Raw genomic sequence first — 14,608 nt, 5'->3', positions numbered from 1 at the left:
AATGAAGTTGGGCCATCTTGTTATATTAGAAAGTAATAAAACATTATTTTAATAGTGGGCGTGTCAAAAGTTGGAGTCCCTTGAAGGGACTCACAGTGGCCAAATAATGGAAAATTTGAGCATTTAAAATAAGTATTGCAAAATGGATTTTAAACCCTTGCATAAAATAAGAATCCGTGAGTCCATACTGATAGTTTATATGTGAAAAAAAGGAATGCTCCTTTCATAAAGAATGTCAATTAGTAAATGTGGAAGGAATAATATAAGATTCCCCGATGGCTCAATAGATAAAGAATCCACCTGCAACACAGGAGACACAGGTTCAATCCCTGGGATGGGAAGATTCACTGGAGGAGGAAATGGCAACCCACTCCAGTATTCTTGCCTGAAAAATCCCATAGACAGAGGAGCCTGGTAGGCTATAGTCCAAAGGTCTCAAAGATTGGGACATGACTAAGCACAAGCACCTTTTTTGAAACAAATTTATGAAACACATGTCCATTCAAAAACTTATACATGGATATCATAAAAGATAAAAAGTGGATTTAACCCAAAGTCTATCTACTGATGAGTAAAACGTGGTTTATCCACAAAATGGAATGTCATTTGACCATAAAAAGGAATGAAGTGCTGTAACATGCCAGAGCATGGATGAAACAAGCTAGTCACAGAAGACCACATGATTTCATTTATAGAAAATGTTCAGAACAGACAAATCTATAAAGATTAAAAATAGATTCTCAAGGGCTGGGGCCTGCAGAAGGAAATGACAACCGACTCTCGCATTCTTGCCTGGAACATCCCACGGACAGAGGACCCTGGTTGGCTACAATTCATAGAGTCACAAAAGAGTGGGAAACAACTGAGCACAGGACAGCAGCAGCAAGGGCTAGGGAGAAGGCACAATAGAGATTGACTACTGATGGCTAGTTATAGGGTTTCACTTTGTGCTGATGAAAGCATTCTGAAATAAGTGGTGACAGTTGTACAGCTCTGTTTAGTGATACTAAAGCCACTGAATTATAGACTTTTGTTGTTCAATTACTCACTTGTGTCTGGCTCTGTGTTGCCATAGACTACAGCACGCCAGGTTTCCCTGTCCTTCACCATCTCCCAGAGTTTGCTCAAACTCATGTGCATTGAGTTGGTGATGCCATCCAACCATCTCATCCTCTGTCATCTCCTTCTCCTCCCATCTTCAATCTATCCCAGCATCAGGGTCTTTTCCAATGAGTCAGTTCTTTTCATCAGGTGGCCAAAGTATTGGAGCTTCAGATTCACCATCAGTCCTTTGTACAATGAATATTCAGTACTTCCAATGAATATTATAGACTTTAAAAGAGTAAAATTCATGGTGTATGAATTACATCTCAATGAAGTTATTTTTTTAAAAAGCTAAAAAAAAAAATAATAAATAAAAAGCTAAAAAAATGTTAATTTTGCATGTCCACAAATACATTTATTTCTATAATTGATATGTAGTATGGTGAAGTAATAATAAAATTGAATCATATTCAAATCAAAAGTTTTTCTTATTTAGAACATAAATAAATAAAATTTATATAGATGATTAGAAATTATTGTTAAGTAATTATAAGCACATTATTTTAAGGATTATTGTTTAACTGAAGGATATTTTGATTTTGTATAATATTAAACAGATTTTTAATGTACACTGTTAGATTTATAATAAAAGTATAATTTATAAGACAGGAAAATACTATCCAAAGACTGTCAATATATAGTTATTTAAATGTAATGATCAGATCAGATGGAGGGTTATTGTAAATATGATTTGAAAATTATACTTCAGATTATATTATATTAGAAAAATAACTATTTTTTCATAAATTCCAGTTAATTTTATTTATTGATGATTTTTAAATCTAAGGAACTTATTTATTTAATTGTTAATTTTCCCCTTAGGCCTTTAACTATGGGTATGTAAGTGAAGTGTTGTGTGTGTACAAATACCTTTACACAATTAAATTCTCAACCTCCTCTGATTACAACTACCATGTAAGTAGTGATGCAAATGGATTAGAGCTTGGCTATGTGGACCTTTGTTGGCAAAGTAATATCTCTGCTTTTCAATATGCTATCTAGGTTGGTCATAACTTTCCTTCCAAGGAGTAAGAGTCTTTTAATTTCATGGCTGCAGTCACCATCTGCAGTGATTTTGGAGCCCCCCAAAATAAAGTCTGACACTGTTTCCACTGTTTCCCCATCTATTTCCCATGAAGTGATGGGACCAGATGCCATGATCTTAGTTTTCTGAATGTTGAGGTTTAAGCCAACTTTTTCACTCTCCTCTTTCACTTTCATCAAGAAGCTTTTTAGTTCCTCTTCACTATATCTGAGGTTATTGATATTTCTCCCAGCAATCTTGATTCCAGCTTGTGCTTCTTCCAGCCCAGCATTTCTCATGATGTACTCTGCATGTAAGTTAAATAAGCAGAGTGACAATACATAGCCTTGACGTACTCCTTTGGCTATGCTTTTTCCAGTGGTCATGTATGGATGTGAGAGTTGGACTGTGAGGAAAGCTGAGTGCTGAAGAATTGATGCTTTTGAACTGTGGTGTTGGAGAAGACTCTTGAGAGTCCCTGGAACTGCAAGGAGATCCAACCAGTCCATCCTAAAGGAAATCAGTCCTGTGTGTTCATTGGAAGGACTGATGCTGAAGCTGAAACTCCAATACTTTGGCCACCTCATGCAAAGAGTTGACTCATTGGAAAAGACCCTGATGCTGGGAGGGATTGGGGGCAGGAGGAGAAGGGGACGACAGAGGATGAGATGGCTGGATGGTATCACCAACTCGATGCACATGAGTTTGAGTGAACTCTGGGAGTTGGTGATGGACAGGGAGGCCTGGCGTGCTGTGATTCATGGGGTCGCAAAGAGTCGGACACGACTGAGCAACTGAACTGAACTGAACTGATGCTTCTAATATTGTTTCTTTATTATGGAATGGTACATAGTGATCATTTAATTTAGCACTGGTGTAGATGGTCTAATTACAAGTCAAGATATCTAAGCAGTTAGTAGCATGACTTTTCTAAAGCCTTAGCTCACAAATTATTCTCCAAGTGGCCATAATCATTAATGATAAATGCTCACTTATTTTATCATAGTTCTTCAATAGCTGAAGACAATCAGTACTTACTTGATGTATTGTGAGAAATAAATGAGAAAAAGAATATTAAAACAGTAATGACAATTTCTAGAAGGTAGTGAACAGTAGCAAAAATTACATGTCTATAAAACATTCCTTTGGAAATATATTCTAAGAAAAGTTCTCTATTTTAAGAAAAGAAACCTTGTGTTCCACTGGAATAAATTATGAGACATCATTTGGAATCTGAGTAATGTTCATGCTTTGTATAATTATATGTATTTATTATATTGAATATCAGCACTTTTATTTATATTTTAAAATGTTCATTGATAATTACTCAATAATAGAAGCTAAAGTAATATTGCTATTTGTTCTAACATTTAGTCTAGTATATAAAGTACAATTATATTAAATATTTTTCATTTATAAGGTTACAAAATGTGAATCATTCTACTTCATTCACTTACAGTTGCAAATTTTTTTATACAAGTAATTGAGTCTTGTTTTTAAGTGCTATTCCCTTTTAAAGTTACTTTTCTGAAGTTATAAAGTCTTTGAATAAACAGGTCATTTTTAATTTTATTAAAATGAGTTCCAGGATTGCATTAGTTGCCTTTTTATTTAAATGAATAGAATATGTGAAAATGGAATTAAGGTGTTTTGTCAAGAAATTATGTGTGATTTGTTTGAAACCATCAATATTGCCAGAGTCCAAACCAATTTATTATAAAAACAGTTTACATAAAATGAAGAATCAGAAATATAAAAGGAAAAGGCTTTGAGGACTAGATGGATAGTTTGATGACAACACATTAAATAAGCTAATAAATTCATACTGTTAAGTCTTTTGGAGAGCCATTAGAGCAAGAAAACATTGAAAGTTTCCTACAACTATCTGATCTTGGTATTTAAAGAATTGAACAAATGCCTTTATGTTGCTACTTGTTAATTGACTGAAACCAATGGGTAGGTCCTAGATCCTAATAGTAAAGTGCTGAGAATCTGGAGAAATCTAGAAAAAGAATAAACAGCTTCAGGAAAATTGGGACTAATTCTGTTAAATAGAAATATGTTAAATATGAGAATAAACATCTACTCCATTTACCCCGCACCTCCTAGTGTAAGAGAAGAAATCAAACCATTTCTTTTATTTTCACTGTACTTTTTTTTTTAAGTTAATACAACCCTAAAGATATTCTTATTGCTTGATACATTGTAGATTGCAATGGAAGCTCAATGTGAATATCTAAATTGCAGTTTTTCAAAATCATTACCACATGTGGAGTAGCGGTTGTAATATTTCTATTTCCTATGCCATTAGTCTAGAAACAGTAAAGTTCCTGCTGACATTCTTGTAAGAGATGTGGACAAACTGGAGAAAAGATCAAGATCCCCTTTGGTAAAACAAGATAAACGTCCCCACACTGTGTAGCAGATGAGCAGTACTATTTTGTATAGCTTGATAAAGAAAGGATCATAGAAGAAGTACAAAGAGGTTTTGATCTCCAGACTCAAATCCTCAATATTGCTGTGTGTAATGTGTTCTTCACATTTTAAATACAATGCCTTTGTATGAATCAGGAACAAAACTTCAAGTTTTAAAGATAAATCAAATTGTATGAAATAACAATACAAGTTAGGTGAGTATTCCTTAGATCAAAAAGAAAGTGACTTGTATTTTAAGCTAATGTTTGATTGGAGCACAGTGAAAAAAATTTAATCTACTTTTTAAAAAAACAAATCTATACAATTTACAACATTAAGAAAGAATGTGCCAATAAGTTTAGTCATAAATCTCTTTAACCTTAGAAATACTTGTTATCCAGTCTAAGTACCACATATGATAACACTGCCATATATATATATTAATATATGTGTGTGCATGCTCATTTGTGTCTGATTCTTTGCGACTCCATGGACTGTAGCTTCCCAGGCTTCTCTGTCCATGGAACTTTCCAGGCAAGAATACTGGAGTAGGATACCATTTTCTCTTCCAGGAATTTTATATATATATATATATATATATATATATATATATATATATTCTTTGTGTGTATATATATATATATTTATATGTATATGTATATTTATATATAAAGAATTCTGTGACTAGAGAGAAAGTTCAGACTTCTAATGGTATTTCAGAAAGATGATGATGCAAATACATTTGAGCTCCAATTTATAAGTTCTTATGTGAATGTATGCATATTATAAAATTGCTGTTGTTCCATGTCATCTAAATGGTCTTATGTAATGTATACCCAATGCATCCATATTTCCATTCTATTCTTTGAATCTAGCTTAAAAATTACTATGGGAGGGAGTAGTCTCTATGACTTTAGTAATTTAATGTTGTGAATCTTATTGCCTTCTCTTTTTTTTGGTTATATATATGAAATTTTATATATTAGCCTTTGAAAATTCAGAGAAATATGAAAATAAAATAAAATTTTTCAGTAATCATTGATAACCACCTAGAGATAATCATTTTTTAATACTTTGGTGAATCTCCCTCAATATTTTTTCTCAAGTCTTATACTACTATAAGATTGAGAAGATACTGTACATGTAACTTTTCATCTTGTTTTTTGGTGTCTTTATTTTCACTTGCTGTTTCATTTCAGTGTTTTAACCATCCTTACAAAATATTTCCTATGGCTGCAAAATTATGCTTATGTCATTGTAATGTTATCTATTTTTGACAAGTTATTTCCAATATATTTTTTATGATAAGTAATAGTTTGGCAAATATCTTTATTCATAAGTCCCCTAATGTTTTCTTAAAGGGTGGCAGTAGACATAAAATCTGTGAATTGAAAAGAATGGAGTTTTATTGCAGATGAAACAACGATGTTATCCAACAGAGATAACATGCTGGGTAAACCATCCTAGCAAGCCCTCTCCATTGCGAATCCTTTGTCAATATTTTTCTTATTGTGTTCTGGACCACCTTTCTTTTTTCTTAACTTTATGGAGATGAGATACCTAAAATGCATTTCTGTGTTCTAAAAGACCAACATACAGCCTTTCTTTGACCATTAGAATATAAGGGATCTAGGTAACATTTCCAAACCAGCTAAATGTTGTGATATTTTGACTCAAATGATGAGGCCTCTGAGATTTGGTTGCTTCTTGAGTAGAAATCAATTAGCAATGCAGCTTTTGGGGGTATCTTGCTCTCGAGTCTCCTATGTGGGCAAGGATTTTTTTCCCCAGTGAATTTTCCAAGTTGGATAAATCAAAATGAAGTTTTAACCATGTATCAAACCTCCTTAGGGCTCATTATGCTTTTCCAATCTCGGGGATGTGTGCAATATTTCCCAACTTAGCAGTGTCTGTGATTTAATTAGCATGCTGTTTACTGCCTCATTCCCATCATTAATGAGCCTGTTTAAAAGAACTGGACCTACCACTAGCCGTTGTAGCAGTCCTCTAGACACCTCCTCCCTCCCAGAAAAACTGCCATTTATTATGAGCCCTTTTATGTGATACTTCAACCAATTTTTACTCGATGTAAAAGTGTTCATATTCAAGCTAATTTAAACTAATTCTTTGAGTAAAATTTTATAAGATATGCTATCCTTTTGCTTTGCTGGAATCAAGATATACCACATCTATTGCTGCTTTCATCTATTAATCTCATAACTTGATCCACAAGGAAAAAAAAAGCAATTAAATTTGCCTGCATGATTTTTTCCTTTGTAAAATCATACTGCTTGCTTTTCATAATTCATTTATCCTCTAGATGTCTTCCAATATTTATCTTAGGATTTGTCTCCTTATTTTACTAAGAGTTGAGATGACTGCTGCCCTCCTTTTAAGAAAACAGAGCCTTGTTTGCTCATAGATTTTCTCTTTTATAGTCTCAAGTTACCTGTGAACATAAACAAAGCTGTACTCATCATTAGGAAGCAAGTTCACTGAACAAATTATTTCTCCCTATTCTGTCTTGAAAATGTGACACCAAATATATATATGTATATACATGTACAAACACACATTTATGTATTTATGTATGTACCTAGGTATGTACATTTGTATCAGTATTCTGGACTATGTAGTGGAAAAACAAAATGATTGATTTCTGAAATGACCCTGTCTTTCATGTGGATAAGGTCTTCATTGCATGCTAATTGCTTCAACTCCCTACCTTGCCTTTATTTTATTTATTTATTTAGCTTTTGTGAAAGATGATTGTAGAAAGCAGGTCAATATCTTAGTCATTTCAAAAAGTCTTTGTGGATTTCATTATTTTCTCCTCATTAATTAGAATGTGTATATATATATATGTTTTTATATATAAAATCCTTATTTATTTCTTTGAAAACCCCTTTGGATATTATTAACATATCATTTTCTTTTTTATATTTTTTGAGGTATTCATTTCACTAAAAAGCTTACCTCATTATTTGAATTTTTTTTAATTTGGGTTCTATTGATCTTTCCTTCAGCTGCTATAGTTTTTCTTCATGTCTACATTCTACCCCTGAAATAACATTATTTATGTTCATTGCTGGTATACTTAATTTTGGAAACATTATATCTCTCCTTGAATCCATTAATTCATTTCTGTTTTCCCTTAGCAGGAATTAACACATCTGAAGTCTCTAAAAGTTTTCAAAGTGAATCAGATGCAGTTCCCCTTTGTGTGATCATTCGCAGCTAACTCTTTGTGGCCCCATGGACTGTAGCCTTCCAGACTCCTTTGCCCTTGGAATTTTCTAGGCAAGAATACTTGAGTAGGGTGCCATTTCCTACTCCAGGGGTTCTTCCTGACCCAGGAATTTTTAATCTGCATCTTTATGTCTCCTGCACTGGCAGGTGTATTCTTTGACTAACACCATCTGGGAAGCCCTACAGTTCCTCTTTGCACAGCCCCCATTACTAGACAAAGTCAAGATTGGATAATTTCAAATCTAAGAGTGGGGGTATTTTTTTTTTAAGTAAATAAGTTAAAAAGTTATTGCAAGATTCCTGGCAAAACTGAATGCAAGCTAAATTTTGTAAAGCAGAATTGTAATAGAAAGGAAGGACTAGATATTAAAGGTACATAATAATAGTCATCGGCACCTGAGAATATTCAGGAGCTGGGTTTCCTTCTTGCTGACATATTTGTTTCTATGATAGTAGATTAAATCAGTTCTTTTCAAAATCATTGTGCACATTACTTACCTGGAGATCCTATTAAAAATCTAATTCTTTAGGTCAGGCCAAGCCCTTTTGTGATACCAATGCTGATAATACTGATTCTCAGGTCACATACTGAGTAGCAAGTGACTAAATGACTGTCTGAGATCTCTGAGGAAGATCACCCAATTACTCTAAGGAGAGAACACTTTCTAAATCATTGACAGTTAAAACATATCTATTTTGTGTTCCATATCTTGAGAATCTAACATAATGAAATACAGATATGAGTGACAATATTTTAAAGTGCCATCCTTAACAAATAACATAGTTACAACCAAAGTACAACATTTCTACCAGAAAGAATATCTTTCCTTATAGAAGCCTTACGCACTGAGATAATTTTCAAATTAATCCAAAGACACTGCCACCAAAAACAGAATCTATCCTGTTGGATATCCAACTAAATAAGCTCAAAGAAGAAATTTAAATCCCTCATGAAATAACAATAGGAGCCTAGTTGCTGCTGCTGCTAAGTTGCTTCAGTCGTGTCCGACTCTGCGACCCCATAGACGGCAGCCCACCAGGCTCCCCCATCTCTGGGATTCTCCAGGCAAGAACACTGGAGTGGGTTGCCATTTCCTTCTCCAATGCATGAAAGTGAAAAGTGCAAGTGAAGTCGCTCAGTCGTGTCCGAGTCTTCGCGACCCCATGGACTGCGGCCTACCAGGCTTCTCCACCCATGGGATTTTCCAGGCAAGAGTACTGGAGTGGGGCGCCATGGTTGTGCTTTTGGATGTGAGAAATTTGATGCAGAGAACTTTTAAACCTAAAGATATAATTAACATATAAAAAGCTGAAAATTTAATGTTTACAACTCTATGAGTTTCAGAATAAGTGTGCTCATGAAGTCATCCCCAGCACCAAAGCCATAGATATATATCTATAATGTTTCAAAGTTTCCTATCATTTTATTATTATTATTATTATTATTTTGTGTTTTTTCATGTAAGAACACAGCATAAAATGTACTCTCTTAGCAAATTTAAACATACAAAGTATATTGTTCACTATAGGCACCCCAGACCCTGAAAACTACTTTCTTTCTATATAACATGTTTTTTCAGATTCCATGTGCAAGTAAGATCATATAGTACTTGTCTTTTTCTGTTTGACTTATTTCAATTATTGCCCTTGTTCTAAGGTCCATGTATGTTGTCACAAGAAAAGAAAAGAAGGTGAAGTCGTTCAGTTGTGTCAAACTCCTTGTAACCCCGTTCATGGGATTTTCCAGGCAAGAGTACTGGAGTGGATTGCCATTTCCTTCTCCAGGATGTCTTCCTGACCCACGAATTGAACCCAGGTCTCCTGCATTGCAAGCAGACGCTTTACCGTCTGAGCCACCAGGGAAGCTATATGTTGTCACAAATATCAGAATTTTCTTCTCTTTTTTTGTGGCTGAATCATATTCCATTGTGTACACATTTTCTTTATCGTTCACCTGTTGATGGTCACTTAGGTTGTTTCTGTGTCTTGGCTTTTGTGAATAATGCTACAGTGAGAGCACATATGTCTCTTAAAGATAACCACTTCATTTCTTTTGGATATATACTCAGAATGAATTGCTGGATCATATGGTAGTTCTATTTTTAATTTTTTGAAGAACTTCCATACTGTTTTCCATGGTTGCTGCACTGATTTATATTTCTACCAACAATGTAAAAGTTTTCTCTTTTCTCCACGTCTTCACTGCCATTTGTTATTAATATCTTTTATATTTGATAAAAGTCATTCTGACTATGTGTGGTGAAATCTCATTGTGGTTTTCATTTGCATTTTCTGATGATTAATGATGTTGAACACACTTTTGGTCATTTGTATGTCTTCTTTGGAGCTATATACTAATCCCTTATCAGATATGATTTGCAAACATTTTTTTCTCTTTCCTTAAGTTGTCTCTGTATTTTGTTGATTGTATATTTTGCTATTCAGAAGACTTTTAGTTTGATATAGTCCTGCTTGTGTGTTTTTCTTTCTTTTTTTTTTTTTAGTTTGTTGCCTCTGCTTTTGGTATAATATCCAAAAACATTGCTAAAAACCAATATCAAACTTTTTCCTTATATTTTCTTCTATGAGTTTTATGGTTTCAGATCTTTTGTTTAGTTTAAGTCTTTAATCCATTATGAGTTGATTTTTATACATGGCATTAGATAAAGGTCAAACTTTATTTTTTCGAATATGGAGATCCAATTTTCCCACCACCATTTATTGAGAGGGTATCCTTTCCTGATTGTGTATTCTTGGTACTTGTGTTAAAAATTATATGTATACATTACAAATTACTTATAAAGTATATTATGTATGCATAGGTTTATTTCTGTGTTCTCTATTGTGTTCCATTGGTATATTCCAGAGAATGTTTAAGAGCCTCCTTTTTACCTGTGCTCCATATGTATATAAAACATACACATATGTGTGTGTGTGTGTATATATATATATATATAAACATTATATATATAAAAAACAGGGGCACATAGTCAATATATGTATATTAAATGTTTGATGAGCTTTGTGGACTTCTGCATTGCTGTCTTTTATCTATTTCAGAAAAAAAAAATGAGCCATTATTTCTTCAAATATTTCTTCTGCACATTTCCTCTCTAGTCTCTTTCTGGCACTTCCTTATATATTTTATCATTTGATATATTACATGACACAGACTCCTCCTTTAATTTTTTTCATTATTTTTTCTATGCTTCAAATTGCGTAACTTTTGTTATCCTTTCTTGAACTCATAATCTTGAACTCACACAGTTATTCTGCTGTGACTTGTCTGTGACTAGGCAATTCTAATGAATTCTTCATTTCACAAAATGTATTTTTTAACTCTAGAATTTTCATAACCTTCTTTTATAAGAGTCTTATTTACCTGCTTAAATTATTGCAACATTTACATCTTTATCAACTGACCATTTAACATGTTTTTATTGATTACTGTAAAATCTTTTATTCTGTTAATTCCAACTCTTAGGTCTTCTGTGGTCTCCTGTTGACAATTGTATTCTCTTGAATATGTGCCCTGTTTTCTTGCTTCTTCACATGCTTGGTATTTTTTCTTACTTTATATGAGATGTCATGAATTATACATTGCAGACTTTTGTTATCTTCTTTTTCTCTAAGTGTGTTGAACTGTGAATCTGGCAGATGGTGAAATTATTGGCAGATCACTGTGATCTTGTTCAGACTTTTCTTTAGGCTTTCTAAAGGCGCACCTACTACAATAGTCCTTTTAGAACTGTAGTACAATTTCCTACTCCTAAGTTGTGGACGCTCTCCACTCTGAACTGAAGTTTTTGGATGTTCACACAATTTCTGCTATGGTTGCATTGAAATGCCATATCTCCCCACAAAAATGTTACTTATGAAATCTTTGTTCTAGTCTCAGTCCCCTCCCCTAATAACTGATCTCTGTTAAACCTCTTTAAGTTTTTCCCTGCACATATGTTGCTGCAGGGTTGGGAGAACTCAGTGTAGCAGTGCATGCATGGGACTTTTTGAAGGAAAAGGCAAAAAGATAGGACACTGAAAGATCACTCCCCAGGTCAGAAGGCATCCAATATGCTATTGGAGATCAGTGGAGAAATAACTCCAGAAAGAATAGAGAGTTAGAGCCAAAGCAAAAACAGCACCCAGTTGTGGATGTGACTGGTGAGAGAAGTAAAGTCTGATGCTGTAAAGAGCAATATTGCATAAGAACTTGGAATGTTAGGTCCATGAATCAAGGCAAGTTGGAAGTGGTCAAACAGGAGATGGCAAGAGTGAACATCAACATTTTAGAAATCAGTGAACTAGAGATTAGAGATACCAAAGGAATATTTCATGCAAAGATGGGCACAAAAACGGACAGAAATGGTGTGGACCTAACAGAAGCAGAAGATATTAAGAAGAGGTGGCAAGAATACACAGAAGAACTATACAAAAAAATATCTTCATGACCCAGATGATCACGATGGTGTGATCACTCACCTAGAGCCAGACATCCTGTAATGTGAAGTCAAATGGGCCTTAGGAAGCATCACCATGAACAAAGCTAGTGGAGGTGATGGAATTCCAGTTGAGCTATTTCAAATCCTAAAAGATGATGCTGTGAAAGTGCTGCACTCAATATGCCAGAAAATTTGGAAAACTCAGCAGTGGCCACAGGACTGGAAAATGTTAGTTTTCATTCCAATCCAAAAGAAAGTCAATGCCAAAGATTTTTCAAACTACTGCAAAATTGCACTCATCTCACACTGCAGCAAAATAATGCTCAAGATTCTCCAAGCCAGGCTTCAACAGTACATGAACCATGAACATCCAGATGTTCAAGCCAGATTTAGAGAAAGCAGAGAAACCAGAGACCAAATTTTCAACATCCTTTTGGATCATCGAAAAAGCAAGAGAGTTCCAGAAAGACATCTACTTCTGCTTTACTGACTATGTCAAAGCCTTTGACTGTGTGGATCACAACAAACTGTGGAAAATTCTCCAAGAGATGAGAATACCAGTCCACTCGACCTGCCTCCTGAGAAATCTGTATGCAGGTCCAAAAGCAAGAGTTAGAACTGGACATGGAATAACAGATTGGTTCCAAATAGGAAAAGGAGTACATCAAGGCTGTATATTGTCACCCTGCTTATTTAAATTATATGCAGAGTACATCATGAGAAATGCTGGACTGGATGAAGCACAAGCTGGAATCAATATTGCCAGGAGAAATATCAATAACCTCAGATATGCAGATGACACTACACTTATGGCAGAAAGTGAAGAACTAAAGAGCCTCTTGATGAAAGTGAAAGAGGAGAGTGAAAAAGTTGGCTTAAAACTCAACATTCAGAAAACTTAGATCATGGCATCTGGTCCCATCACTTCATGGCAAATAGATGGGGAAACAATGAGAGACTTTATTTTGGGGGGCTCCAAAATAACTGCAGATGGTGACTGCAGCCATGAAATTACAAGATGCTTGCTCTTTGGAAGAAAAATTGTGACCAAGCTAGACGGCATATTAAAAAGCAGAGACATTACTTTGCCAATAACGGTCCATCTAGTTAAAGCTATGGTTTTTCCAGTAGTCATGTATGGATATGAAAGTTGGACAATAAAGAAAGTTGAGTGCTGACGAATTGATACTTTTGAACTTCTATTTGGAGAAGACTCTTGAGAGTCCCTTGGACTGCAAGGAGATCCAACCAGTCCATCCCCAAAGAAATCAATCCTGAATATTCATTGGAAGGACTGATGCTGAAGCTGAAATGCCAATTCTTTGGCCACCTGATGCGAAGAGCTGAATCATTGAAAAAAACCCTGATGGTGGGAAAACTTGAAGGCAGGAGAAGGGAATGACAGAAGAGGAGATTGTTGGATGGCTTCACAGACATGAGTTTGAGTAAACTCCGGGAGTTGGTGATGGACAAGGAGGTGTGGCGTGCTGCAGTCCATTGGGTCGCAGAGAGTTGGACATGACTGAGCAACTAACTGAACTAACTGATCCAATATAGGACTGAGTCATATTCCTAGGAATTCTCTATCTAGATTTCCAGGGCTCCTTCTTTTGAGAGTCTTCCTCTCTAGAATCCTACCCTACAGAATCAAGCCACCTCACTGGTTTTGAAAATAAATTTATGGTTCCTTGGTCCAGCATATCTGCTTGGCTACAAAAGATTGGGGAAAAAAATGTGCATACTTCCTATTCCTGACCTTAGTGGAAATACTTCTATTTTTAGCCAATTAAATAGGATACTGGCTTTAGATGTGAAGTTTCTGATAGTTTACAGTGAACAATGTTGGATTCGTGATCTCCAAAGAAGATTTAGCTTCCGGACCAGGGACCAGGCTTGATCACTCAAGAGCTTTTGTGTAGCAGAGTTTTATTAAAGTAAGAAACAGACAGAGAAAGCTTCTGACATAGACATCATCAGAAGAGGGGTGGAGAGTGCCGGCCTCACTAGTGTTAGCAAGGGAGTTATATACTTTTAAGTTAATTGTTACATTAAATTCAAAGAATGTCTCAAGTTTGTGAAAACTTTACCAGACCCACTCCCACAATTTACATTTTAGGATAACAGGATTAGAATTTAACTAAATTCTTTCTAAATTAAAATTTAGAAAGATCCTACCAGACCCACTCCCATAATAAACATTCTAAAATATCAGGATTAGTCAGAAGGTTTTTAGGAAGGAGAAATGTCCTCAAGCAGGATACATTGTTGTTATATAATCCCTGAAAGTGAAAGTGAAAGTCACTCAGGGGTGTCTGACTCTTTGCAACCCCATGGACTATACAGTCCATGGAATTCTCCAAGCCAAAATACTGGAGTG

Source organism: Bubalus bubalis, chromosome 3 (assembly GCF_019923935.1).
Source record: "Bubalus bubalis isolate 160015118507 breed Murrah chromosome 3, NDDB_SH_1, whole genome shotgun sequence".
Taxonomy (NCBI): Eukaryota; Metazoa; Chordata; class Mammalia; order Artiodactyla; family Bovidae; genus Bubalus; species Bubalus bubalis.
Note: the sequence above shows the minus strand (reverse complement) of the source record.